General features: G+C 43.8%; 1 protein-coding gene across 2 annotated transcripts in view; it reads left to right on the plus strand.

Moving 5' to 3' along the window:
* Window positions 1-27,881, plus strand: part of ZDHHC9 (zinc finger DHHC-type palmitoyltransferase 9) — a 226,470-nt gene that overhangs the window by 82,992 nt on the left and 115,597 nt on the right. The gene's annotated exons all lie outside the window — the stretch shown is intronic.

The following is a 27,881-nucleotide window of genomic DNA, read 5'->3' on the forward strand; positions in this document are numbered from 1 at the left end:
AGGTGTAATTAATATCTAATTGTGTACCAATGGGTGTCCTGGAAGGTGAGGTGATGGAAATGATCGATGTGAGTGTATGGTGGCGGCCTTCTAATACAGGCAAGCAGTTCTCCAGCTCTGTCTCCTTCAGAATGCAGTGTCTCTGTGTATGTTGTTTGATCAATAAGCCTCAGGTGTTCATGGGCTTCATCGTGTTGTATCCCGCCATCTTGAAGAGCTTAAGAGCGTGTTTGGTCATGTGCAGCCTCCCTTTCGACTAGTCCCAGCTGGGATTTCAATTTATTTCAACTCGTGAAGCACAGAGGTCAGACTCCCACTGTTGTGGCTATGGACACCCTCCAAAATCGCAACTTTTTAATTCCTCCCACTCCATAAGGGGCCTTATTCTCAGTAAAATAATTGTCAATGGCAGTGCCCAGGGTTTTAACAACCACATCCTCTAGAAGGGTTGGCCGCATGCGGCATATAGGTGTCTTGGAGGGGGGCTTTGCGCCAGGACAGTACCAACTCAAGTGGGTTGTGATCTGATTATGTTTTATCCAAATAAGTCGGATCTGTGAATTTTTTTCATGTCGTGTGTTATGTTATGTTATAGAGGTTTATATAGCGCCCAACTGCCAACGGCCTCGTAGCGCTTATACAGCCATAGTGATGACATACTGCCTAAAAGAATTATTCAGAGGATTTTAGTTTTAAATAGCCAGGTCTTCAATTCTTTTCTGAACAACAACTCTTGAGAATTGACTCTCAACTTGAGAGGAAGGTTATTCCAAAGTAACGCGCCTTGATAGGCTGCCGATCTTCCTCCCCATCTGGCTTTCCTCATGATTGGAACTTTAGCCAGATTAGCTGAGGAGGATCTAAGAGGTCTAACTGGAATATAAGCCTGAACAAGAGTTTTCAACATTTCAGGTCCCTTCTCAAATATAGATCTGTGAACATGGCACAGGGTCTTGAACTGAATCCTTTCTGCTACCGGGAGCCAATGTAAAGAAACAATTCCTGGCCGTATTGAGTGATGTTTAGGGATGTTTAGTAGCAGACGAGCCGCTGCGTTTTGTACTCTTTGCAGTCTCTGAATTACATATTTCGGGGAGCCAATGAACAGCGCATTTCCATAGTCAATCCGGGCCCCAATCAGTGCCTGGATAACCATTCTCCTCGCTGTGAAAGGTAAAATAGTTAACACCTTCCTCAAGGTCCTTAGCAGAGCAAAGGCCGTTCCTGCTACTCTATTTGCATGTTGGGCCATTGAGAGAAGGGGATCAAGCCATACCCCGAGGCTTTTAATCAGGCCTTTAGGGGGGGGAGGGTCGATATTCCTCTCAATATGCTAGAGTTAGAAGGGGGAATTTTATTTCCAAAGAACATAACTTCCGTTTTATCATCGTTGAGCTTTAGTTTACTATCAGCCATCCAGGTTGCAATTGCTTTCATACAAGGGCCTAAGGCTAGGCCCATATCCGGATGGGAGTTCGAGAAGGAGACTATCAGCTGCGTATCATCGGCATAAGAAACTATGTTCAGTCCGAAGGGCTCAACTATGCCTGCTAGTGGCCTCATGTAGATGTTAAAAAGCAATGGACTCAAGGCCGAGCCCTGGGGGACACCACAGCTGCTAAAAGTGCTCCTAGAGATGCATTCTCTGTCAAGTACCTGAAAAGACCTTCCATATAGGAAGGAGCAAATCCAATCTAACGCAGACCCGTCAATCCCACATCCTTGTACCCTTTCTATAAGGATTTTTAAATCAACTGTATATCAAAAGCGGCACTTAGGTCAAGGAGGATAATCGCGGTTTCCATACCTAAGTCCATCCTCTTCCTTGCCTCTTCTGTTATGGCAATCAAGGCAGTTTCAGTACCATGTTTAGGTCTGAAACCCATCTGGGTCGGATGTATAACATTATTTTCTTCCAGGAATGAGGATAACTGAGAGTGTACATGTTTCTCAGCCAATTTGGAGATTAGGGGCAACAATGAAATTGGTCTATAGTTACTCAGTATTTTAGGGTCCAGGTTGGTTTTCTTCAGGAGTGGCTTGACAATGGCTTGTTTCCAATGATCAGGTACTATGCCGTCACTCAGAGAATTATTAATAAGATTCTTTATTATCGGCCCTACTACTGAGATGCCCTAGGATAGGACCTGGGGAGGGGCCGGGTCAAGCGGAGAGCCCGATTTTGTTGATCTCATTAGATTGATAACACTGTCCAGACTGATAGGAGTAAAATTAGTAAAAGTAATTACTTCCCCGACCTCATGGTTTATTCTCTCCTGTCCTATATTAGGGGTGTTAGGAAATGCACGGTAAATATTCTGGATTTTGTCCAGGAAAAAGCTAGCCAGCTCTTCAACATGTTGTTGGGGGGAATCTCTACTTTCTACTTCCTCTCTTGGATGGATGAGATCTTTTAGGGCATTAAAAATCTCCTTAGGTGAGTTGGCCGCCGCTTCGATTTTTCCTGCATAATAGATCGCCTGAGCTTTTTTTATTTCCAGGTGATAATCTCGGATCAAATTTTTATAATCCTTTTTCATGGATTCATTTTTGGTGCAGCGCCATCTCCTCTCAAGTTTCCTACACTCTCTTTTTTTCTCCAGTAGGTCGGCATTGTACCACGGAGGTGACTTCTTACGCCGGGTACAATTAGACGAGGAGAGAGGTATAATCTCATCTAAGCTGTTCTCTATCCATTTATTAACAGAATGCGAAAAGACAGTTATATTATTTGTATTTATGCTCCCTGGTCTATTTTTCTCCAGTGCCGAAACAAAATCTACGGAGTTTAACCTATGCCATTTTCTCTGACGAGGGGGTGCCCCCCTGTGTGGGGTCTTGTAGTGCGTAAGATGTAATTCCATTTCTACAAGAAAATGATCTGACCATATAAGCGGAGAAGATTGTAAAAAATTTAAATTAGGACTATTAGAGAAAGCCAGGCTGGACTAAGTACAGTCAAGGCGAATGTTAAGGCCATGTGATGGTGAGAAAGGAATATTCTTGCGTAGTCCTGTTCTGGGGCCTCCAGATGTCTACTAAGGACCAGTGTACGAGGCAATTGGGCAGTGCCTGAGCCTGTTTGGTTGATTTTAGTTTTTGGTATGGGAGGGTGTGATTGATCTAGATCGATGTCCAATGTTGCATTGAAATCTCCTACTAAGAACCATGGAAGGTGGAACCATTCCAATAGAACAATAGAGATGTGTTGCAGAAAATGTCATGTTCAGAATTAGCTCCGTATATACTATCCAGAACCACCATTTCACTATCCAACAGGCCTCTGATAAAGACGTGTCTTCCTTATGCATCAAGTTGTGCCTATACATTAAAAGGGACCTCCGCCCCCAACCATATACCTGTCTTGGCAGCATATCCTGAAAAAGATGTGGCAGAGAGCTGTCTCCTCCACCTCGTGTGAAGTCTTACTACCTCTGGAGATGAAAAGTGGGTCTCTTGGAGACCTACTGTTTGTGCCCCGGGCCTGTGTAATTGTGTCAAGACTTTCTCTTATGGGGAGATCCCAAACCCCTGAGGGGAGGGGCGTGGGGGTGAGAGAATCAACTGGAGTCTAACCCTGTTAGAAGGGGGTGTTTGATATCTCCTAATGCTGTATAAGGGGCAGCCCAGGAATTGCTGAAAGGAGTGAAACAAAGAGGAGAAACAGTAGGTATCTAAGAGACATTAAATGTTCTGCAAAAAGAGGACCAAAAGTGTGTAGTCCTCTGGGGAAAGAGGAAGATTCTCATCACCACACAGCTCCGGCAGTGCAGTCCTTCAGCAGCATAGTCCTGGGCAGTAAAGGAGTCCTTAGATTAGGAAAAGAAGGGAGGGGGGAGGTGGGGCGGCAGCTCAAGTAAGCACTGAATGACTGTGGAAACGTTAGCAGTGATGTACTTGGGCCGATCTTTCGGCATAGATTCAGGGAGTACACAGTAGCTGTAACACTTCAGAGGTCAAATGACTATCGGCAGTCTGTGGTGTTAAAGGTGAAAAGAGCACTACGCTTGCATTTGAGACTGAATCTGAATCAGTGCCAGCTTAAGGACTGGACGGAGGCAATCTATATCGCGGGGTAACAGAAGATAGTTGCCAGTACTGCTTGTCTGTCCTCTTGGACCTGTTGAGCTGATGGTGCTGCACTCGACGCCAGTCGCCTAGGAGTTCCCGGGCATCAAGAAGGACTGCGCGCTCTCTTCTGGGGTGTGTCAGAAGGGGTGGGACAGCATGCACCTGGGCACAGCTGCTCCAGCCAGTCCTATTCAACGTCTGCCACCTGAGATCTTCGGCCGTTGCGGGCGAGTGACGGCATGGTTCAGAATGAGCCAGACGCACTGTCCCAGTTCAGGATGCCGTACTTTACCCATTACAAAAGTAGGCCCAAGTCAGCTGCAGCGGCCCCCTCTGTTCAATGCCGGCGGCAGGTGCAGTGGCCACTCTAATGCGGTGCAATATGTGGCAATTTCAGTTTCAGCCCAGGATGATATAGGGCGATTCTTGGGTGTCTCACAGAAGCTTCAGTGAAGCACGTCCGCCATCTTCAGCTGTTGGCCACGCCCGACAATGCCGCAATAATATAACAATACAGAAGAGGCCTAGGATTTGGTGAAGCCTGCTTTCAAAGTGAAAGGCCAAAGTTCTGCATTAAATTCAAGAGGGAAGTGATTTGAGGTGTAGTTGAATTTTTACAGTGTGGTTGGGGGCACTTTTCAGTATAGTGTGCTGGGAAAAAGCTCTGCTAAAGGGATTCCAAAGGTTGTTGGCAATGGTGTCACAAATTCGAAAACCTAAGGAAGAATTGATAGTTTGAGAGCCTATATGTTTCAGACAGAGCATTCAGGCAGCTGTCAAAGGCCACCTTCACCCTCATTTCTCCGATGTAGGAGGAGAAATGGCACAGCTCCTAGCTGTCTGGTAAACCTATCCCCAGTTGTACCACTAAACTTATTTTTGTTTTAATTTTTATAAACTAGGTGTCCCCCGTTGTCAATTGTTATCTTTCCACCCTTTCCTATGTATGATGGGTGTGAAGAGAACCCCAGCACTATTCTTCTCCCTTCTAAGAAATGCCTTTGCCATAAAGATATTTTATCTTCGGTCCGTTGTACAGGGTGGTGATGTGGGGAGAGGGCCAACAGCCAGCTTGGCCCTTGGGTCATGCCTCCCTGACCTCTGTCCCTGTACTGAGGAGAAACTAATCTGTTTCTCTTCGTATTGCGCTGACTTCACTTGGAGGTGTCGGGGTGGAAGGGGAAGCGATTTCCCCTTCCATCCCTGTCTGGGATAAGGGGATTGATCATGGAAGGGGGGGGGGGGGGGGGGGGGAGAGAAGAGGGCACTAGTGCTCCCCATGAGCTGGGTGCAGGACAAGCTGCTCTTGTCCTCTGCACACGGTGACCGTGGCCAAGGGTGAGACCATCTCGTCCATGGCACCTGAGGGGTTAATGTTTGTTAAATGCATGGATCCATTTTTACCTGGAAACATTGTTTTCATTACAGTCGGGCAGATTTAATTCTGTTTATGCCCACAAAAAAAACATCCTTACCTGGAAAAAGTTTGAGGGTTGAAATGGGATGAACGGTGAAAACTCCATACGAAATACTAGGAGTAGACCAGCTAAGTTGGGTTTTACAGCAGGTCCCCCTTCTGCCCTCCGCTGTTCATAACCCTACTTTTCACCCAGAAAATACATTACATAATTGATGATGAGTAAAATACGACTCATTTTTTAGGAGTAAATATAATTTCACTTCACTTAAAAAAAAAAAAAAAAGTGAAACAGCAGCATGCAATACTCGAGCATACAGTGTTATATTACGAGTCCTTATTAATGTAGAATGACGCATCAGAGACGCACAAAGAAATGGAGGCGGCATCCTGTGATCCCACCCCAAACACACATGCGATTAGAATTTTTTTTTTTCTTTTTTTTTCCTTTCTTTCTCACTCCACCAGCATGATGATTGAATCCACATAGCAAGTAACAGACTTCGTGTTTTAATGGTGTATAATGTGTGCTATACCAATCAAAATAAACATGGTGAAGTCAAACATTGTTTAGAGCAAATGTAATATACGCACATTCACACCATTATTACATTGCAATTGCCACATTCGATGTTATTACTTCTGTAGAATATAACTAACATGAGAAAAATGGCTTTTGCCTTTCAGAACCGAAGTTACAATCTCTTGGCAGAGGAAAGTAATTCTAATTGTGACCAGGCCTGTTCAATGTGATTTAATCTCAGTGCATGCATTTAACAGTTTGTGTTGGTTCTTTTTTTACTACTCTGCGTGACAGAACAAAGTGAATGTATCTTCTATATAGGGTCTATATGCTTATGTATGCTATTTATATATACAGAGGTAATATGTAGTAGTATGTATGTGGGTGTGTGTATATGTGCATGTATACATTTTATATTAACTAAAACTGAAAAACCGTTTAAGTGAAGTTACGGTTACAAATCCACACCTAGAAAATTGCTAGTTATGGCTAAGTAAACTAACCACAACTCGCACCCCTATCATGCACTGCTAATGACCTCACATGTCATCATAATCACTCATTTCTCAATACATAAGAGACTTTATTGATCAAGATGATTGGCCTTTACTTGATGCTATTTTGTGCTGCATGCAGCTTGTTGTCCAGATGTAATGGTTAGCTTTCTCAGTACCCTTCGTGTGCGTTAGCCAAGACCTTTCGGTTTTACTAAAATTATGTGTATAACATGTTTAATTATATGGGCTTTCAGACATTTCTCTTCGTGTGTGTGTGTACACCTGCGTACCTGCATTCTGCCTTTTCAGAGGGAGTCCTTCAAACGCAAAGTAGTTCCCTTTGTTGCCAGGTATCAGTAGGTAATTATGTTCTTTTTGAGACCAGAGGATTATTTTTGCTATTACACCATGGCATTATTTTTTTTTAAATTGATGATGCCCAGCAGCCTGCCCACAATAAAGGCTTACACATACCATGAAAAAGAAAGTCAGCACTGACGAAGCCAAAAGAATGGCATGCAGCACCAGACCTGTTGGCTGTCAATGCTTGATAGGTCAGAACGTCTGCCCATCCTGGTTTATGATCACCCTTTTTGTTTGAGGCTCATTGTTACTTTTTTGTTGGTATTGTCACTCCCGAATTTTCGAAGCCAGAACTTTTTTCTGATAACTACAATAACAAAAATAAGTAGCCAAACCTGTTTTTCATTTTTTTTGTTTGTAAAGTTGCTTGAAACGAGCACTCACTTTAATACATAGCTAGAAAATAAGCTCAGTGTCGGAAGTATTAGAATCTACTAGCTATTTGAGTTTCATTTTGAAAACTTTCGACATTATGGAAGGTTTTCAATACCAGGTACCGGTATGATTCCTCACGCAACTGCCTCCACCCCTGCCTCTTTTTCTGGTATAGCAATGTTTTTGCCAAACCTCATGTACCGTTGCAGAGGTTTGATTGGTTTCTGAAGAACAATCATCTCCATCCAAATAGAAATTGGGTAATTAAGTCAATTTATTAAATTCCTTGCTATTGCACAGGAAACCACCCTAATTATTTTATTTGCTATAGCTGTGTATTTTGGGGAACCAGAGCATTTTATATTGCTAAAATTGCTTTTGGGCAAAAACAGGAGGGAACACAGTCAAAGAGGAAGACGTTATTAAATGTATTCAAACTGAAGATTCTAAGTTGACTCTGAAATCGATTGTTTGGAAGTTTTGCACTATTGCAGCTTATGAAACAACTAGCTTCCAAATATGTAACTTGTACATTGTGCAAAGGAAAGCTGGGCAGAGACAACCGAAGTAAATACAGCTTTAAAATAACCCCTTCGTACAAATGCCTTAATGCCTGGCATTAGAAGCAGTTCCACCTTTTGTATAATTCCGACCAGCAAGTTTTTCTTGTGCAGAGCAAAGATTCTAATAGAAATTAAAATTGGAAATGTCCCCTTTGACGTCTGCTCCCTTTTTGGGGGGGTGTAGAGGGGGTCCCTGCTTGATGGAACTGTATAAATCTTGATATGAAGAAGCCAAAGTGGATGCACGTTTTCATTTGAAGCTTCTGCATATTCATTGACCAAAGCCTAGGTTAACCCCTTCCCCGCCACGGACGTAACCATTACGTCCTGAATGCTTCCCTCGGGAGAAGCGCTAGCGCTCCTCCCGAGGGCCGCCCCCCCACCCCCCTAGGTCAGGGCTGACCGGGGAATCCCTTCCCCTTCCACCCCTGACCCCCCCCCCCCCCCCTGTGACGTCAGCGCGCGCGCTGATGTGTCACAGGGGCCTCCCTAGTCGCGCTGGAAGCTCTGCTTCCAGCGCGATTGAAAAAGAAATGCAAAAGCATTTCTTTTTCAATCACTTGGGAGGCCCGGAGGGGCTTCAAAGGGAAGGAAAAGTATTTCCTTCCCTTTGAAGTCCCTCCGAGGGTTTCAAAAGCCGGATTGCTTGCAATCCGGCTTTTGAAACCCCACTAGACACCAGGGATTTTTTTTTTTTTCATTGAAATTGACCAAAGGGAGCGACCCCTTGGGCAAGGGTCGCTCCCAGGGGGGGCATTTTTTTTAAAAGGCCTTTTCTGCCCCCCCCTGGGGGCAGATCGGCCTTACTAGGCCGATCTGCCCCCAGGGGGGGCAGAAACCTCTAGGCACCAGGGACCATTTTTTTTTTTTTTTTTTTTTCATTTTTTTTTATTGAGGTGGGGAGCGACCCCTTAGGCAAGGGTCGCTCCCCTTGGGGGAAAATTATATTTTGGCCATTTCTGCCCCCCTTGGGGGCAGATTGGCCTATTTTGATGAGGCCAATCTGCCCCCAAGGGGGGTAGAAACCACTAGACACCAGGGTTTTTTTATTTTTTATTATTGTTATTGACAAAAGGGAGCGACCCCTTGGGCAAGGGTCGCTCCCAGGGGGGGCATATTTTTTGGAAGGCCTTTTCTGCCCCCCCTGGGGGCAGATCGGCCTATTATTAGGCCGATCTGCCCCCAGGGGGGGAAGAAACCTCTAGGCGCCAGGGCAAATTTTTTTTTTGTGTTTTTTTTTTTTTGTTCTTTCTTTTTTTTAGAGATGGGGAGCGACCCATCAGGCAAGGGTCGCTCCCCTGGGGGGCAAATTGTATTTAGACCATTTCTGCCCCCCTGGGGGCAGATTGGCCAATTTTAGGTCAATCTGCCCCCAAGGGGGCAGAAACCACTAGGCACCGGGGATTTGTTTTTTGGCGCCAATGTCACGCAGGGGGAGCGACCCCGTAGGCAAGGGTCGCTCCCGGCGGGGGAGGGTGGGGGTTGGGGGGGCAAATTTATTTTAGGGCATTTCTGCCCCCCTCCCCCCCCCCCCCCCCTTGGGCCGGCTGAGCTACAGGCCAAACACCACAGGTAGGCACCTTGCAAAAAACACCTCTGTTTTCTGTGAAAAAATATGTTGTGTCCACGTTGTGTTTTGGGCCATTTCCTTTTGTGGGCGCTAGGCCTACCCACAGAAGTGATGTACCATTTTTATCGAGAGACTTAGGGGAACGCTGGGTGGAAGGAAATTTGTGGCTCCGAAATGAGAGGAAAAAGTGTTTTTTGGGCCAAATTTTGATGTTTGCAAAGGATTCTGGGTAACATAACCTGGTCAGAGCCCCGCAAGTCACCCCATCTTGGATTCCCCTGGGTTTCTAGTTTTCAAAAATGCACTGGTTTGCTAGGTTTCCTCAGGTATCGGCTGAGCTACAGGCCAAAATCCACAGGTAGGCACTGCTTTTTATAAAAAAAATGTGATGTGTCCACGTTGTGTTTTGGGCCCTTTCCTTTCGTGGGCGCTAGTCCTACCCACACAAGTGATGTATCATTTTTATCGGGAGACTTGGGGGAACGCTGGGTAGAAGGAAAATTGTGGCTCCTCTCAGATTCCAGAACTTTCTGCCACAGAAATGTGAGTAACATGTGTATTTTTAGCCAAATTTTGAGGTTTGCAAAGGATTCTGGGTAACAGAACCTGGTCCGAGCCCCGCAAGTCACCCCTCCTTGGATTCCCCTAGGTCTCTATTTTCAGAAATGCACAGGTTTGGTAGGTTTCCCTAGGTGCCGGCTGAGCTAGAGGCCAAAATCTACAGGTAGGCACTTCGCAAAAAACACCTCTGTTTTTTCCCAAAATTTAGGATGTGTCCACGTTGCGCTTTGGGGTGTTTCCTGTCGCTGGCGCTAGGCCTACCCACGCAAGTGAGGTATCATTTTTATCGGGAGACTTGGGGGAACGCTGGGTGGAAGGAAATTTGTAGCTCCTCTCAGATTCCAGAACTTTCTGCCACAGAAATGTGAGGGACATGTGTTTTTTTAGCCACATTTTGAGGTTTGCAAAGGATTCTGGGTAACAGAACCTGGTCCGAGCCCCGCAAGTCACCCCTCCTTGGATTCCCCTAGGTCTCTAGTTTTCAGAAATGCACAGGTTTGGTAGGTTTCCCTAGGTGGCGGCTGAGCTAGAGGCCAAAATCTACAGGTAGTCACTTTGCTAAAAACAGCTCTGTTTTCTGTGATGTGTCCAGGTTGTGTTTTGGGGCATATCCTGTCGCGGGCGCTAGGCCTACCCACACAAGTGAGGTATCATTTTTATCGGGAGACGTGGGGGAATGCTGGGTGGAAGGAAATTTGTCGCTCCTCTCAGATTCCAGAACTTTCTGCCACAGAAATGTGAGGAACATGTTTTTTTTTTAGCCAAATTTTGAGGTTTGCAAAGGATTCTGGGTAACAGAACCTGGTCCGAGCCACACAAGTCACCCCTCCTTGGATTCCCCTAGGTCTCTAGTTTTCAGAAATGCACAGGTTTGGTAGGTTTCCCTAGGTGGCGGCTGAGCTAGAGGCCAAAATCTACAGGTAGTCACTTTGCTAAAAACAGCTCTGTTTTCTGTGATGTGTCCACGTTGTGTTTTGGGGCATATCCTGTCGCGGGCGCTAGGCCTACCCAAACAAGTGAGGTATCATTTTTATCGGGAGACTTGGGGGAACATAGAATAGCAAAACAAGTGTTATTGCCCCTTGTCTTTCTCTACATTTATTCCTTCCAAATATAGGGGTGTGTGTAAAAAAGACATCTATTTGAGAAATTCCATGTAATTCACGTGCTACTATGGTCACCCCGGAATTCAGAGATGTGCAAATAACCACTGCTCCTCAACACCTTATCTTGTGCCCTTTTTGGAAATGCAAAGGTTTTCTTGATAGCTATTTTTTACTCCTTATATTTCAGCAAATGAATTACTGTATACCCGGTATAGAATGAAAACGCACTGCAGGGTGCAGCTCATTTATTGGCTCTGGGTTCCTCGGGTTCTTGATGAACCTACAAACCCTATATATCCCCGCAACCAGAGGAGTCCAGCAGACGTAACGGTATATTGCTTGCGATAATCTGACATTGCAGGGAAAAGTTACAGAGTAAAAAGTAGAGAAAAATTGATGTTTTTTTCACCTCAATTTCAATATTTTTCCTTTTTCAGCTGTTATTTTCTGTAGGAAACCCTTCTAGGATCTACACAAATGACCCCTTGCTGAATTCAGAATTTTGTCTACTTTTCAGAAATGTTTAGGTTTCTGGGATCCAGCATTGGTTTCATGACCATTCCTGTCACTGACTGGAAGGAGGCTGAAAGCACAAAAAATTGCACAAATGGGGTATGCCCCAGTAAAATGCCAAAATTGTGTTGAAAAATTGGGTTTTCGGATTCAAGTCTGCCTGTTCCTGAAAGCTGGGAAGCTGCTGAGTTTAGCACCGCAAACCCTTTGTTGATGCCATTTTCAGGGGAAAAACCACAAGCCTTCTTCTGCAGCCACTTTTTCCAATTTTTTTGAAAAAAACAAAATGTTCCCTGTATTTTGGCCAATTTCTTGGCCTCTTTCAGGGGAACCCACAAAGTCTGGGTACCTCCAGAATCCCTAGGATGTTGGAAAAAAAGGACGCAAATTTGGCTTGGTTAGCTTATGTGGACAAAAAGTTATGCGGGCCTAAGCGCGAACTGCCCCAAATAGGCAAAAAAAGGCCTGGCACAGGAGGGGGAAAAGGCCTGGCAGCGAAGTGGTTAAGAGAACTAAATACATATCCCCATCTATGTTTAAGACACTTTCTCTCTCCTCCCTCCTGTGGCAACCTTAATGGTAGTAAATAAAATACTACACTCTGTACATCTGCTTATGCCATGGATTATTTATTGGTTTTTTTAATTATAAAAAAAAAGGTATTTACAAAGATGCAAGGCACTAAATCCATGCAGAAAAGTAAAATCACACTGAAGAGGCCTTGTGATTTTGGACAAACTTGTCTGTGTAAAGTCATTGTAACATGTAATCTTTTTTTTAGTCTTGTAGTCCTGTTATAAAATGGAATTTAACCATTGCGCTGTTGTAATAATTGTGTGATTATGCTTTTATAAGTAGAGTTGCTCTAAAGTACACGCTTTTTTGCCACATTTATTTTGACATAATTTTTTTTTTTTTTTGCTGAACCTTACCGTGCATGAATGTTCATATTTGTTTACTCAAAGTGTCCAGACGCAGTGTTCTGCCGTACTCTGTTTCAGATCTATGGATCTCATCTAATACCAGGGTTGAGTAAATGTTAAAATGGACTCGGTAAACATTGCTGTTCGTTCCCGTCATTGTGTCATATAATTGTAGCACGTCTTATCTCGTGCGCTGTTACTCTAGCGTTAAGCTTTTGTTATATGTCTGATTTTGAGACTGCGCGTTCTCCTTTTTTAATGATCTGTTAGGAAATAGATTCAAAGGGGCGTGTTTGCTCACTGGCATTTTAATCTGATCTGCTATTCTTGAGAACGTGTGACTTCATCTGTGACGCAAATAAAATTGCGATCTGTTGGAGTTGTTTTTCATTTGACTTGAGATTTTCCCCCCTTAAGGTTTTTTTTTTTTTTTTCTTTCAGCACCTTGCTCTCTAAACATGGGCTTTAATTGAGATTAAAGAAACTGTACTGTAAGTAGTCTGGAGAGCGTCAGCCCTCCAGAGCTTTCCCCCTACTAGACTGAGGATGTATGCTGCCCTTCAATCACAGGAGATAGAGGCAGCAGCATTATTCTAGTCCATGGGTACAGACCTTTTTCACCCATGGGGATAACGGCATGATTGCCTGCTCGTTTCTTTGTAGAAGTCTGCCAAGTTGCCAGAATCTTCTCCCCTTGCTTATTAATCTTCTGTTTGGGACATTTATGGATAGTGTGTGCTTGTAATTTTTTATATTTATATAATCATGTGTATCAAGCTATGTGGTGAATGGTGATATCAGTTTTTGGTGATGTCAATTTTGGACACTGCGCCTGCTGCTCAGGGTGGTGGTTTTGCTGGCAGTCTACTAGTGATGTGCTCTATTGATGTGTCTCAGGCCAATCTGCATCAAACTTAACAAATCCAACGTAGTTTTACTTGGGATTCTGTGCTTTGAATGCTCAGAGAAATAAGAGAACAAATAGGCAGATGCACTTTTACAGTATTGATTTTTGTATTTGGGTGACTTTCCTTCTGTATGCCCCTAGTGGCTTCAATTCTGAACCTCTGGACCCTTTGTTGTATATCATTTGGGTATTTAGTGAACTCTGCATCACCCCAGAACAAGCTCGTTACCAGTAATGGAAACTCTGCCAGTTGCAGGTCTGTACAGGCTGGGGACAAATTCTGAACTCTTGGATGTCTTGCTCTTGTGACCTGTCATGAGAAGAGGAACTGTTATTTCAAGAGAATCGTTTTGCCCTTGTAAACAGATGCCTTACACCCATACAGGCCTGCCCAAGGTCACTGGCCAGTCTCCCTGGCCTTCCCAAGGCTACTGGCAAGTCTCCTAGGAGTCTAGCTTAAGGAAAGCACTCCATTCTCTCCGTCACTTTCCTCAAAGGCAATTGGCCCACTGAATAAAATTCAAAGCATTGTGATGGTTAAACAGCTGCTAAATAATTGTTCTTTAAGGTTATTGGGGAGCATGCACTTTAATCCTTCCATCCATTTAGAGTGCTACAATTTCTCCCTTCTTGAGACCCAAAGGGGTCCTCCTCAGTAGTTTTATGGCTTTCTTTAAGTGTCTCAAAGTCCATGCTCCTCAGTGTAACCTTCTCTTTTTGGCTCCAAAGCTGACATTTTCAGTATTGAAAAAGATGGCGCTGTGGATGGTCTCCGCTCCGAAAGGGATTTCTCAAATTTCGACTCAGAAGATCGGTGTTTGCTCGAGTCGGAAATGGAGCTTTCGGTAGCGTCCGATGGCTTCGGAGGAGTGGCCTTTTTTGGTGCCACACTAGGGCTTTGGTCACCGGGTGTCTTCTTTCGGGTTGAGCCATGGCCTTCCGGCAGTGGTGTCCCCAAGGCCTTATGTTTCAGTTTGGATGGTACAGGGGTAGGCGCACTCGCGTGTTGTCCTGCCGTGACCGGTCTGTCCTCCTCGGAATCCTGGTCGGAGTCAGATCCTTGAATGGAGACTGAGGTCTGCATGATCTCTTCCTCTTTGACGTCGAGATGTTCAGAGCTTTTTGACGCCATCTCGAGCCTTCGTGCACTTCTGTCCCGTAATTTTCTTCCCGATGATCTGGGGAAAGATAAAGATTACAGATGAGGTGTTGGTCTGTATAAGGGAATTTAGCGTGGCACCGAGGACAAAATCTGAAAGGAGTCCGATCCATGAGGCTTCCACGTGGTCAGCCCGACCAGGCCCGAGTTGGGCGCGCGCGTCCCGAAGGACGAGTAGAGATGTTTTGTTCTGACAGTATCGAAGTGTCGATAGAAGATGTAATGCGATCGATACGATACCAACGAGAAATGGAGCGGTTTCAAAGTTTTCCCGAATCGAACTATCGAAGCGAAAGGAAGCACGTCCGAACCAGACGACGGAAAGAAAACAATCTAACATGGAGTCGATGCCCATGCACAATGGAGCCGAAGAGGAGTCACTCGATCTCTAACACTTCTTCGAAAAACAGTGTTACAAGTTGTTTTTCTTCGAAGAAGTTTTTTCGAGTCACGGGACAGAGGGACTCCTCCCTTTCCACTCCATTGCGCATGGGCGTCGACTCCATCTTAGATTTTCTTTCTGCCATCGGGTTCGGACGTGTTCCTCTTCGCTCCGTATTTCGAATTGGGAAAGTTAGCTAAATTATCAAAAATTCGACAGGATTGTTCTCGTTCGGTACCGGGTTAGTGTTATTGTATCGACACTGACAGCAAGGGTGCCCCGGCGGCCCTTCGGGGCTTCCGTACTTCACCGGGGCCTGGTCGGCCCGACCACATCCATCGCCGAAGACTAATGGACCGGACCCCCTTCCACTTCAGCCCGAAGTATCCCTATACAGACCAGCACCTGGTCTGTAATCTTTGTTTATCACCGGAACACAGGGAGGATACTTGCGAGGCTTGTCGAGCTTTTCGATCTAAAAAGACCCGACGAGATCGACGAACAAGAAGACTGCAAAAGGCGTTGACACCGAGAGAGCAAGTCAACGTCTGAGAGGAGGAAAGCATTTCCATCCAGGGATCGGACTTGATGAATCCGAAAGTGACCGAACCTAGACGGTGCAGCGAACAGTGAGTAAACCTGCCCCGTCCAAAACTCACACAAATATCTTTAAGGCCAAGGGGACGCCATGGCTTAACCCATCGAAAAGAAGGTGAACAGACATCGGCACCGAAAAAGGCCAGGGATTTGCCGAAGACTTCCGACTCTGGTTGAGATTCTGGCACCGAACGCTCTTGACACGAGAGTTCGACTCACCCAAAGTGAGAAAAATCTCATCGGAACCGAAAAAGACCATATCTGAATCCTCTGTACCGAAAAAAGCGGCTTCGGAGCCGAAAAGAAGCTCTTACACAGAAGAGGAAGGACTTTCCAGCCAAATGAAGGAAAGACATAGGTTTGAGCAGGAAATAAGTATGGACGAACCGGACCATACACAAAGGAGGTTGCATATCCAGAAATAGACTGGAAAAATACAAACTCTCCCTCCAATCAAGTCTAAAAGAAAACTGGCATTTCAGGAGACACAAATGCAGCCTAAGGCGAAGGTGGCTAGAGAAAAAATCCCCACCACCAAGGTTTTCACCACAACCGTCCCCACCACACTCGCCACAACTGTCTCCAGTGGGAACACCTCAAATGCAGTCACCCACACAAACAGGGATGACACAGGATGATGCTGATGCATGGGACTTATAAGATGCACCAGTATCGGATAACAGTCCGGATTGTTATCCAACAAAGCAGTCACCTCCAGAGGACAGTACTGCATATACACAGGTACTATCCAGGGCAGCTACGTTCCACAACGTAGCAATGCATTCAGAGCCAATAGAGGATGATTTCCTGTTTAACACCTTGGCATCCACCCACGCTTCCTATCAGAGTCTGCCAATGCTTCTGGGTGTGCTCAAACACGCAAAACAAGTATTCCAGGAGCCAGTTAAAGGAAGGGCTATCACGCCTAGGGTGGAGAAGAAGTACAGGCCTCCCCCAACGGATCCTGTGTTCATAACACAACAACTTACACCGGACTCCGTGGTTGTAGGAGCAGCAAGAAAGAGAGCAAACTCTCAATCCTCAGGAGACGCCTCCACCCCTTGACAAAGAGAGCATAAAGTTTGACGCAGCGGGCAAACGAGTGGCAGCACAAGCAGCCAATCAATGGCGGATCGCTAATTTGCAAGCCCTACTTGCTCGCTACAACAGGGCATACTGGGACGAGATGCAACACATTATACAACACTTGCCCAAAGAACACCAGAAACGTGCCCAGTAGGTTGTGGAAGAAGGACAGCCATACCCAACAACCAAATAAGGTCCGCACTAGACTCTGCAGACACGGCAGCACGAACGGTCAACACGGTGGTAACCATTCGCAGGCATGCATGGTTAAGAAGCTCTGGATTCAAGCAAGAAACCCAACAAGCGGTGTTGAACATGCCATTTAACCAAGAACAATTGTTTGGGCCGGAAGTGGAAACAGCAGTTGAAAAGTAAAAAAAAAAGACACGCCCAAAGCCAGGGGCGTGCTCTACTCCCCACAAGTCAGAGGCACCTTTTAGAAAACCACAATTCAGAGGACGTTTTCACCAGCAAACACCAGAGCCTTCCACCTCTCAAACCAGACCCACCTATCAGGCACAATATCAAATGGGAGGTTTTCGTGGTTCCTACAGAGGACAATTCCCGAGAGGAAGGGGAAAGTTCCAGGCAACAAAAACAAGCCAGACCAAATAGTGACTTCAATGTCACAAAACCCCAACACTTATCACCAGTGGGGGGAAGACTAACCGCATATTATCAAAATTGGACACCTATTACCACAGACGCATGGGTCCTATCAATTATCCAACATGGTTGTTGCATAGAATTCAGAAATTTCACGCCAGATGTGTCACCAAGGGCACACAATCTATCCAAACAACACCTATACCTATTACAAATAGAAGTGCAAGCACTATTACAAAAACAAGCAATAGAGCTAGTACACAACCATCAGAAAGGAACAGGCGTCTACTCACTATATTTCCTAATTCCAATAAAGGAAAAAAACGTTAAGAGCTATCTTAGATCTCAGAACACTGAATCTCTTCATCAAATCAGACCACTTTCACTTGGTAACACTTCAAGACGTGGTTCCCTTACTAAAAAAGGAGGACTACATGTCAACCTTGGATCTCAAGGATGCGTATTTCCACATATCCATCCTTCTCACAGAAAATACTTAAGGTTTGTAATGCACGGCGTACACTATCAATATAAAGTGCTACTGTTCGGGATAACAACGGCCCCAAAGGTATTCACGAGATGCTGAGCAGTAGTAGCCGCTCACATAAGGAGACAGCACATGCACGTATTCCCATATTTAGACGACTGGCTAATAAAAACCAACACTCAACAAGTGTCTTCTTCACACGCAATACATCATAGAAACTCAACACAAACTAGGGTTCTCTATAAATTACCAGAAATCACATCTGCAACTATCCCAAAAACAACAATACTTGGAAGCAACACAACACACAAAAAGGCAATTGCCACTCCAAGCCCACAAAGGGTCCAAGCGTTCCAAAATATAACATCAAGCATACAGTCAAACCAACACTACCCAGTAAGGTTTGTAATTAAACTTCTAGGCATGATGTCTTCATGCATAGCCATTGTCCCAAATGCAAGATTACACATGCAGCCCTTACAACAGTGCTTAGCAAAACAATGGACAGAAGCACAGGGTCAACTTCAAGATCTAGTGTTGATAGACCGCCAAACGCACTTCTCGCTTCAGTGGTGGAACCCTGTAAATTTAAACAAAGGGCGGCCATTCCAAGACCCAGTGCCTCAAGCTGTTATCACAACAGATGCTTCCATGATGGGGTGGGGAAGCACACCTCAACAAGCACAGCAAACAGGGTCAATGGGACAATCAACAAAAACAACTTCACATAAATCATTTGGAACTGCTAGCAGTGTTTCTAGCATTAAAAGCATTTCAACCACTGGTAGCCCACAAACACATTCTTGTCAAAACCGACAACATGACAACAATGTATTATCTCAACAAACAAGGAGGGACTCACTCATCACAACTGTGTCTCTTAGCACAAAAGATTTGGCATTGGCCAATTCACAATCACATTCACCTGATAGCACAATACATACCAGGCATTCAAAACCAGGTAGCCGACAATCCTAGTCGATCACCAGCAAACTCATGAATGGGAAATTCATCCCTAGACCCCACAGGATCACTTCCTCCACTGGGGAACACCAAACATAGACCTATTCGCAACAAAAGAAAACGCAAAATGCCAAAACTTCGCATCCAGGTACCCACACCCTCAGTCCAAGGGCAATGCACTATGGATCAGTTGGTCAGGGATATTTGCTTACGCTTCCCCCCCCCCCCCCCCCCCAACTCATTCCTTATCTGGTCAACAAACTAAGTCAAAACAAACTCAAACTAATACTCATAGCACCAACCTGGGCTTGCCAACCGTGGTACACAACACTGTTAGACTTGTCAGTAGTACCTCACATCAAATTACCAAACATACCAGATCTGTTAACACAACACAAACAGATCAGACACCCGAATCCAGCATCGCTCAATCTAGCAATCTGGCTCCTGAAGTCTTAGAATTTGGACATTTAAAACTTACGCAAGAGTGTATGGAGGTCATTAAACAAGCTAGAAAACCTACAACAAGACATTGTTACGGAAACAAATGGAAAAGATTTGTTTGCTTCTGCCACACTAATCAAATTCAACCACTACACGCCTCCACAAAGGACATTGTAAGCTACTTATTACACTTACAAAAGTCTAATCTAGCATTCTCTTCCATTAAAATACATCTCACTGCAATATCTGCCTATCTGCAGATTACACATACAACATCGCTTTTTAGAATACCAGTCATTAAAGCATTTATGGAGGGACTAAAAAGAATCATACCCCCAACGACACCACAAGTACCTTCGTGGAACCTCAATATTGTATTAATACGACTCATGGGCCCACAATTCGACCCCATGCGTTCTTATGAAATGCAATACCTGACTTGAAAAGTAGCATTTCTAATAGCTATCACATCACTTAGAAGAGTAAGTGAGATACAAGCATTTACTATACAAGAACCCTTTATACAAATACATAAACATAAAGTGGTTCTCCGTACAAATCCCAAATTCTTACCAAAGGTCATATCACCATTCCACCTAAACCAAACTGTGGAACTCAGTCTTCTTTCCGCAACCAGACTCTGTAGCCGAAAGAGCCTTACATACATTAGACATAAAAAGAGCACTAATGTATTACATTGACAGAACAAAACAATTTTGTAAAACAAAACAATTGTTTGTAGCCTTCCAAAAACCTCATGCAGGTAATCCTATATCCAAACAAGGCATTGCCAGATGGATAGTTAAATGTATTCAAACTTGCTACATTAAAGCAAAAAAAGATTTACCTATTACACCAGGAGCACATTCCACTATGAAGCAAGGCACCACAATGGCTTTTCTTGGGAATATACCTATGACAGAAATTTGTAAGGCAGCCACCTGGTCTACTCCTCATACATTCACTAAGCATTACTGTGTAGATGTGTTAGTAACGCAACAAGCCACAGTAGGACAGGCTGTATTAAGAACATTATTTCAGACCACTTCAACTCCTACAGGCTAAACCACCGCTTTTGGGGAGATTACTGCTTGTAAGTCTATGCACAGCATGTGTATCTGCAGCTACACATGCCACCGAACGGAAAAGGTCACTTACCCAGTGTACATCTGTTCGTGGCATGAGACGCTGCAGATTCACATGCGCCCTCCCACCTCCCCGGTAGCTTGTAGCCGTTATTAGTTGAATGAAAATTGTAAATTTGTAAATAATTATTCTTTTGACACACATTAAGTACATACATACCTACTCCATTGCATGGGCAAATTTAGTATACTCACAACTCCTACCTCACCCTCAGCGGGGAAAACAATCTAAGATGGAGTTGACGCCCATGCGCAGTGGAGCCGAAAGGGAGGAGTCCCTCGGTCTCGTGACTCAAAGACTTCTTCGAAGAAAAACAACTTGTAACACTCCGAGCCCAACACTAGATGGCAGGATAATGCACAGCATGTGAATCTACAGGGTCTCATGCCATGAAGAGATGTACACTGGATAAGTGACATTTTCCATATATGTGTGTAGTGCAGTACTCCATAGTACCCTTACCCTGAAGGCCCCAGTGCTACAATACAGAATACATCAAATATAATATTGATAACATAAAATTTGATTCAAGTTAAAAACTGCAACACTGTCCTCACCAGTTTCAGTGCAATGCATGGTCACCAGCAGCTTGCAACAAGAACTAAAATCTGAGGTAAAGACTCCAAGGCCCTCAATATCTTGAGCAAACACCAGTTCTAAAAGACCGTTCCAAAGCACTTAAATAGAGTTAGAGGACACCATAGTTAACTTCTTTGACCCGTGAAACGCAAAGCACCCTACTAACCCCCCTCCCCCCCCCCCCCACCTCCAGAGCTTAAGTCCCAGAAACCACTTGGGCATTCACTACCTTCAAACAATAGAATGTAAATATGAGTGTGAGCTACACCAGCTGAAAAAAGCTATAGAAGATTTGGAAAATAGAAACCACATGTGCATTCTTGGAGTACAAGAAAGGAAGGCATAATCTGAGTGAGTGTCTTTTTAGAAAACTTTCTCAACGCCTCGAAAACACACACACACACACACTCACTCACTCACTCTGCTAAGCCTTTTTAGGGGGGGGGAGTCCTGTTTTGAGTGGTTTGCTCTTAGGCATCCATATGGGTTAAAAGTGCTCTATAAGTAAGTGTCTGTCCCACCTGCAAATGGAATCAGCAACATATTTGCAGTGCTAAAATTACCATCTTCCCAGATTTCTGGAACAGGTAGACCTGATTCAGAAAGGCAAAGTTTTTTTTTTTTTTTTTTTTTCTTTTTTTTTTTTTTTAACCACAGTTTTGGCATTTTACTGGGAGATGGCCCATTTTTCCTGTTTTGTTTGTGCTTTCAACCTCCTTCTGGTGGAAACTGGTGTGAGAACCATGGTGGATTCTGGTAAACAATACATTACTGAAAACTAGACAAAGTGATTGTTCGTATAGATCCTTCAAGGTGTTCCGAAAGGAAAGAAGTGTTGAAATAAAAAGAAAATTATATTAAAAACTAGCAGGGAAAAACCGCATTTGTGATGTTTTCATTTGTAACTTCTTGTCACGATGGCAGACTTACAAAAGCAGTATACCATTACATCTGCTAGACCCCTATGCTTGTGGGGATATATAGGCTTTGTGGGTTTTCCCAGAACTCTAGGTACCCAGAGCCAATAGCCGAGCCTTGCAGTGTTTTTTTTTTTTATTGTGTACTGTGTATATCCCATGGTAAATTATATAAAGAGTGGAGAATGGGTATCAAGAAAACCTATATATTTCCCAAATGGGCACAAGATATGGAGTTTAGAAGCAGTGATTGTTTGCACATTTCTGAATTTGTGGGTACCCATACTAGCATGTGAATTAGGGGGCATGTCTCACAATTTCGTCTTTCTTACACACTGTCTTACATTTGGTAAGTGCAAATGTAGAAAAAGACAATTGGTAATAAGACTTCTACTATTCTCTGTTCTCCTCCAACCCCCCCCCCGTCTCCCGATATAAATGATTACTCATTTGTGTGGGTAGGCATAGTGCCCACGACAGGAAAAGGCCCAAAATGCAACATGGACACATCACATTTTTCCACTGAAAACTTTTTTTTGTTGCAATGTGCCTAATTCTGGTTTTTGGGCTGTAGCTCAGCTGGCACCTGGGGAAGCCTTGCATACATTAACATTTTTAAAAACTAGGCACCTAGCGGAAACCAAGAAGGGGGTGACTTGTGTAGCTATCTCCAGGTTGTTTCCCAGAATTCCTTGCTAACCTCAAAATTTGACTAGAAAACACATTTTTCCCACATGCCTTCCAGCCAGCATTCCCCAAGTCTTCTGATTTAAATAAATAAAAAACAAAAAATAGTACCTCACTTGTGTAGCTGGGCCTAGTGCCTGCGACGGAACGAATCAGACCAAGGTCAATGAGTGTCCCTTTGCCCCAACTCCCATTGATGTTAGTTTGATCTGTTCCTCCCGCGGGCACCAGGCCCAACCACACAAATGGGGCAGCATTTTAATTGGGACAAGTGGGCAAACAGTGGGTGGTAGGAATTTTGTGGTTGCCTTCTGATTCTGGAAGAATACGGCATATAAATGTGAGGAAACTATGTGATTTGAGTCACATTTAGAGGTTTGCAGGGGATTGTGGGTAAGAAAACCTGACAGGATCCACGAGAGGCACACCACCCAGAACCCCAACTCGGTGTCTGGTTTACGAAAATATCTAGAGTTGGTAGTTTTCCCCTTTAAGACAATGTACACCTGGGCAGAAAAAGACAGAAAAGACCTGGTTGGATTTGGCGCAAGGTTGAGTGAAAGGTTTGAAATGAAAAATTTCCTAACCGATTTCACAAAAATGAAATACACTGTTAATAATTGAATGTTAAAAAAACCTGAACCAATGAGTTGCAGCTTGTGAGCTGTAAAGCCATGACAAGGCACCAACTGCTTTACAGACCATTCCCACACCTTTCATAAGTGACAAACACAAAAAACATTCACACCGCCAGCAGTGGGCCTATCACATTGCAACGCTCACATCAACAATCTGTGTCTATTAAAGGGCCTGTCGCTTTCATACACCCCGTGACTGACACAGCAATCACACCGGCTGCGGCTGATGGAATGTGTTGACTGACGTTTGGCTGCAAATGTGTGTAGGGACCCGAGGCAAGTATATACACTCCCTACCCAGCCCCCCCCAAGCGCATGTATGTTTCCTGCCAGCCAAGTTCCAGTCCACACGCCCTGCCAGCCAAGTGCAGTCCAGGCACCCCGCCAGCCAAGCGCCAGTCCATATAGGCCTAACTAAATCAAACTACTGCCAACTGTGAACCTGAACAAAAAATATAAAACGGCACAGACCAGGTAGTTCACTTTTACACTCACACTTGCTCCCAATAGTTACTTTGCTTGTGGTACAATTTAAAGCGTGCATGCACAGAGAGCCCGGGATTAGGACACTCAGTGCAGTACATACGACTCTCCTTCCACACTCCTCTTCGGACACAGAATACATCACCTGTAGGGAGGAATGTAATCACAAAAGTGGATATCTTTCAATCTAGCCATCCTCCACCCTTCCAACTTTAGGAACACTCACCACTACAACAAGGCTGCCTATCACAGACTGCTGAAACTGAACAAAATCTGGAAAACAATACTTGAATACAACAAAAGCATTGAAGGTTGCTAAATAAAACAAATGGATAGCCAACTGCGTATACCAAATGTAAGCCTTACGAACATAAGTGTAAGGTTCCAACCTCTGATCCTGTCTACACCATCTATGTTCTTTTTGTAGTGTAAAATGTACACAGGTTTGCCCGCTTCATCAACCTGAGCCCAAACAGTCAGTGGTGAAGAGCTTACAGCATGAATGGTTGTCAGCATGTGAACATCTCTCCTGTGTGAAAATTTCACAGCTAGAAGTTCATCACTACGCAAGGCACTGCCCTGCCCCCCCCAATGAAGCTTTTTACATACAAGCTCTTTACAATAACCTTTACAGTTAGGCCGAATTGCGCTACAAGCAACAGTGTCCACCTTGAACAATTCCTTGAACAACTGCACACCAATGTAGAAGTTACCTCCGTATAAATGGTGACCTTTGTTAAAAAGTCCTCTACCATTTTCCCCACATAACGTTCTTACTCTCTTCAAAAGTGGACTGGCAATCTGTGGGGTCAATAGAACAATCGCTGCTAGTGCATACCCCAAAATAATAGACCTATCTAGTAGTACTGTTGGAGCATATTCATCGTATTTCCATAACGTGCCCTCTTGCTAGGAATGTACTGCCTAAAAAACAAACCACTGTTGAACAGGACAAATACTCAACGGCTGTTTCTTTCCCTGGAATATGGTTCTCTGAAAAGTGATCTACAGAGTGATCCAGGACAGGCCAAATCTTGAAGAGATGGTCAGAATCGGGGTGATCATGTGGCAGTGCTGAAGCATTATCAACAAAAGGCAGCATCGAAAGCAGAAACAAATGCCAATCATGACTCATGGTTGCAGGAAAGCTAGCCGTTACCATCAAGGGACTAGGAGACCAATATGAAGACCGACAGCTTCCTTATCAAGCAAGTTAAACCCAAGAACTTATTTAATTCATCCATATTTGTGGGAGGTCACCAGCTACCTCTGGAGTAGGTCAGGCACTGTTGTCCCTCAAATATAAATTAGTCCATAAACAACTGAAACAAAATATATAGGCAAAATGTTTTCAGTATTCACACTACACCAGTAAAGGCTGGCAACACAGGCTGCACCATGTTTGGGGCAACACAGAGTTCAGCACTTACAAGAAGGTTTTCAGCCCCAGGCTGCAAACAAGATGCCTTTTGCTGCCCTATCGGCACACCAGTGTCGTCCTCCAAAAGAGGCACTTTTTTTTTTTTTTTTTTGCACTGAGTGGCTTCATCATCAAATGATTCTTCTTGGACAGAAAATTCACTGCCAGCACTATTTAATAAACGTAACTCTACAAATAAGTTAACAATAACTAACACTGTGTAAAATAAGTAATAAAGTGTGTTTTTTATCAAACAAAGTAAATCTACTGGTATAAAGTAATCTGGAAGGAAAAGTCAATTAATACAAAGTACACAAAGACCTATTTATTAAAAAATGATACCACTCACTTGCTAGAGACGGGAAGACTGAAGATCAACTGTACCTACTCTGCACAGACACAACAAGCCACAAAAGTCCCACTGGAATGAAAAAAAAAGAAAAACATAAATTACACATTTCACAAGACAGTAAAAAACATGCACAAATCAATGTTACATTGAATGACAATCACACAAAAAGCTTACGATTCAAACATTAGTATAGCAGTAAAAAAAAAAATATATACAAACCGGCAAAATATACACATTAGATGAAAAGGTTACAAAATGAGTTGCTTACCAACCACACCACACTACAGATCTGCCAAAGCCGAAGAAGCAAACCTGATTCACCAACAAGACAAAACAATTGGCTCTACGTTAAAAATGCTAAAAAAGAATCAGTCAAAAGACACTGACATAAAAGCCCCCACCAGATGGAATTAAACCTTACCCCAGAAGCCGATTTCCCCCAACACATACATAACCTTATTCCCAAGTGACTCAATTGTTACCACCCACCCTGAGGCCCAAGTCAAAAAACAAACATCCCCCGAATGAAGTCGACCCTTGCCCAACGCTTCCCTCTCTGCAATTTCATTACATAAAAGCCCTGGTGTCTAGTGGATTTTGGGGGGCAGATTGGCAGAAAAAAGGGCCAAAATAAGCCCAAGGGGGGACCAAAACGCAGATAAGAAAATATTGCCCTCCCAAGGGAGCGACCCTTGCCCAAGGGATAATTCCCTGCACATTTATCAAACAAAATCCCTGACGTCTAATGGGTCTGGATTCCTGACCCTATACTCCCCTCCCAAACCCCCGCCTCCCCTTGGGGTAGATCAGCTGAAAAAGTGGCTGAACTATCCCCTGGGGAGGGAGGTGGTCTAGTGGGTGGATTCCTGCATCACAATTGTGTCCCCCACCTTCGATCGTGGAGTAGGAATCGACTCAAAACAGACACAGGCAGAAAGGAAGACCTTTTTCCTTTACACCTGTGTCTGGTTCCTGAAAAAGAAACCCCGCCCCCACAGAAGGATTCACTGCAATAGCATTATCTCTCCTGGATGCTGTGGAAGCAAATAGCTTCCAGCAAATCCCTGGCAGTGTCTGATGTTGGTACACCGTGTGTATGTGCTGATGTCATCAGATCGCAGAAGAAAGGCTCAGGAAGCACTACTGCTGCCATCTCTGGTGGGGGCATCTAGAGAGGCGGCCCATTGGAGGAGATCCAGCACTTCCCCTGTGGGTGGATGCCACAACTGCTTGGAGCTGTCCATTGCACACTCCTAGTGTGGGTGAGGACAGCTTCATGCAGTCTTCAGCCTACAAGGGGTTAATGTGTGATAGATGAAATTGACAAATTGTTTTCGGTAAAGAAGAATAAAAACAATTGGAGAATAGCTGAACATGTTAGTTGTTTTTGTGATCCATTTATTGTTGGAACCCTCAAGCTTTCTAAGGGTAGGAGTTGCCGCTTTCGTATATACTTTAACAATTGCAAAGCAACAGAAAGGTTCATCTATAACAAACCAAATACAAAACTGTTAGATAACTTCACTAGTGATTGTATCACAAAGAGTTCTAGGCTATTGGAAATCTACAAAACCCTCCAGCAGTGGTGGAATACAGTATGTTCTTGCCACTTACAGGAATATAACATAACATTTGCAGTTTAATGAACTGAAGAATAACTGGCATTTTTTGGAATTCTTGAATAAATATCCTACTTGGTGTTCCTAATAAAAGGCAACTACAAGATAGCTGTTGAAAAAGCTCCATAAGAATCTGGCAAACTTGAAAATTCGTAGATCTGATCCTCACGTTAGACAGTGTATGTTCTTTTTTGCTTCTTGCCTAAATCTCCAACAGCATAGACGTATGTCCATGACCTTTTATCTCCATTTTATTGTTAATTTTTATTGATGCCTATATACCACTGTGACTTGATTATCAACTGATTGTGTGATAAGTAGTTTTAGAATGTTCATACAAAAGTCAGTTCAAAATATTATGTACAAAAAATTGTAGAAAACCATTTAGCAGAACCTGACCAGCCATGAATTGCCCCAGTGTTCCACGTGTCTGAGTGCAGCTGTGCCGCAAACCAGAAGCTAGAAAATCATGTGCCTAACACACACATGCTTTGAAAACATTTGATGTTATATCTCAACCCCAAAAGTGGCAACATCTTCTGATTTTTGTTGATTTTATATTTTATTAATTTATTACGTCCATGTAGTTTCTAAAGTTAAGATAGCATTGGGTTGACCCAAAGTTTTAATGTTATTTTCTTTCTCTTTCTGATGTGTGTGTGTGTGTGTGTGTATATATATATATATATATATATATATATATATATATATATATATATATATATATATATATATATATATATATTTATTTATTTATTTTTTTTAACCCTTCCCAGTGCTTAGCGTAAGAATTTAATGTTAGTCTTCCCTATGCCAGAAGGGTGAAGTGCCTAAAGGTTATAACTTGGTTATCCAATCTATATACAATGGTAGTTGTGGCTTTGGGCCATCGGCAGTAAACAGCGTTATTCACACAGTGTGCCATGT

Source organism: Pleurodeles waltl, chromosome 2_1 (genome assembly GCF_031143425.1).
Source record: "Pleurodeles waltl isolate 20211129_DDA chromosome 2_1, aPleWal1.hap1.20221129, whole genome shotgun sequence".
Lineage (NCBI taxonomy): Eukaryota > Metazoa > Chordata > Amphibia > Caudata > Salamandridae > Pleurodeles > Pleurodeles waltl.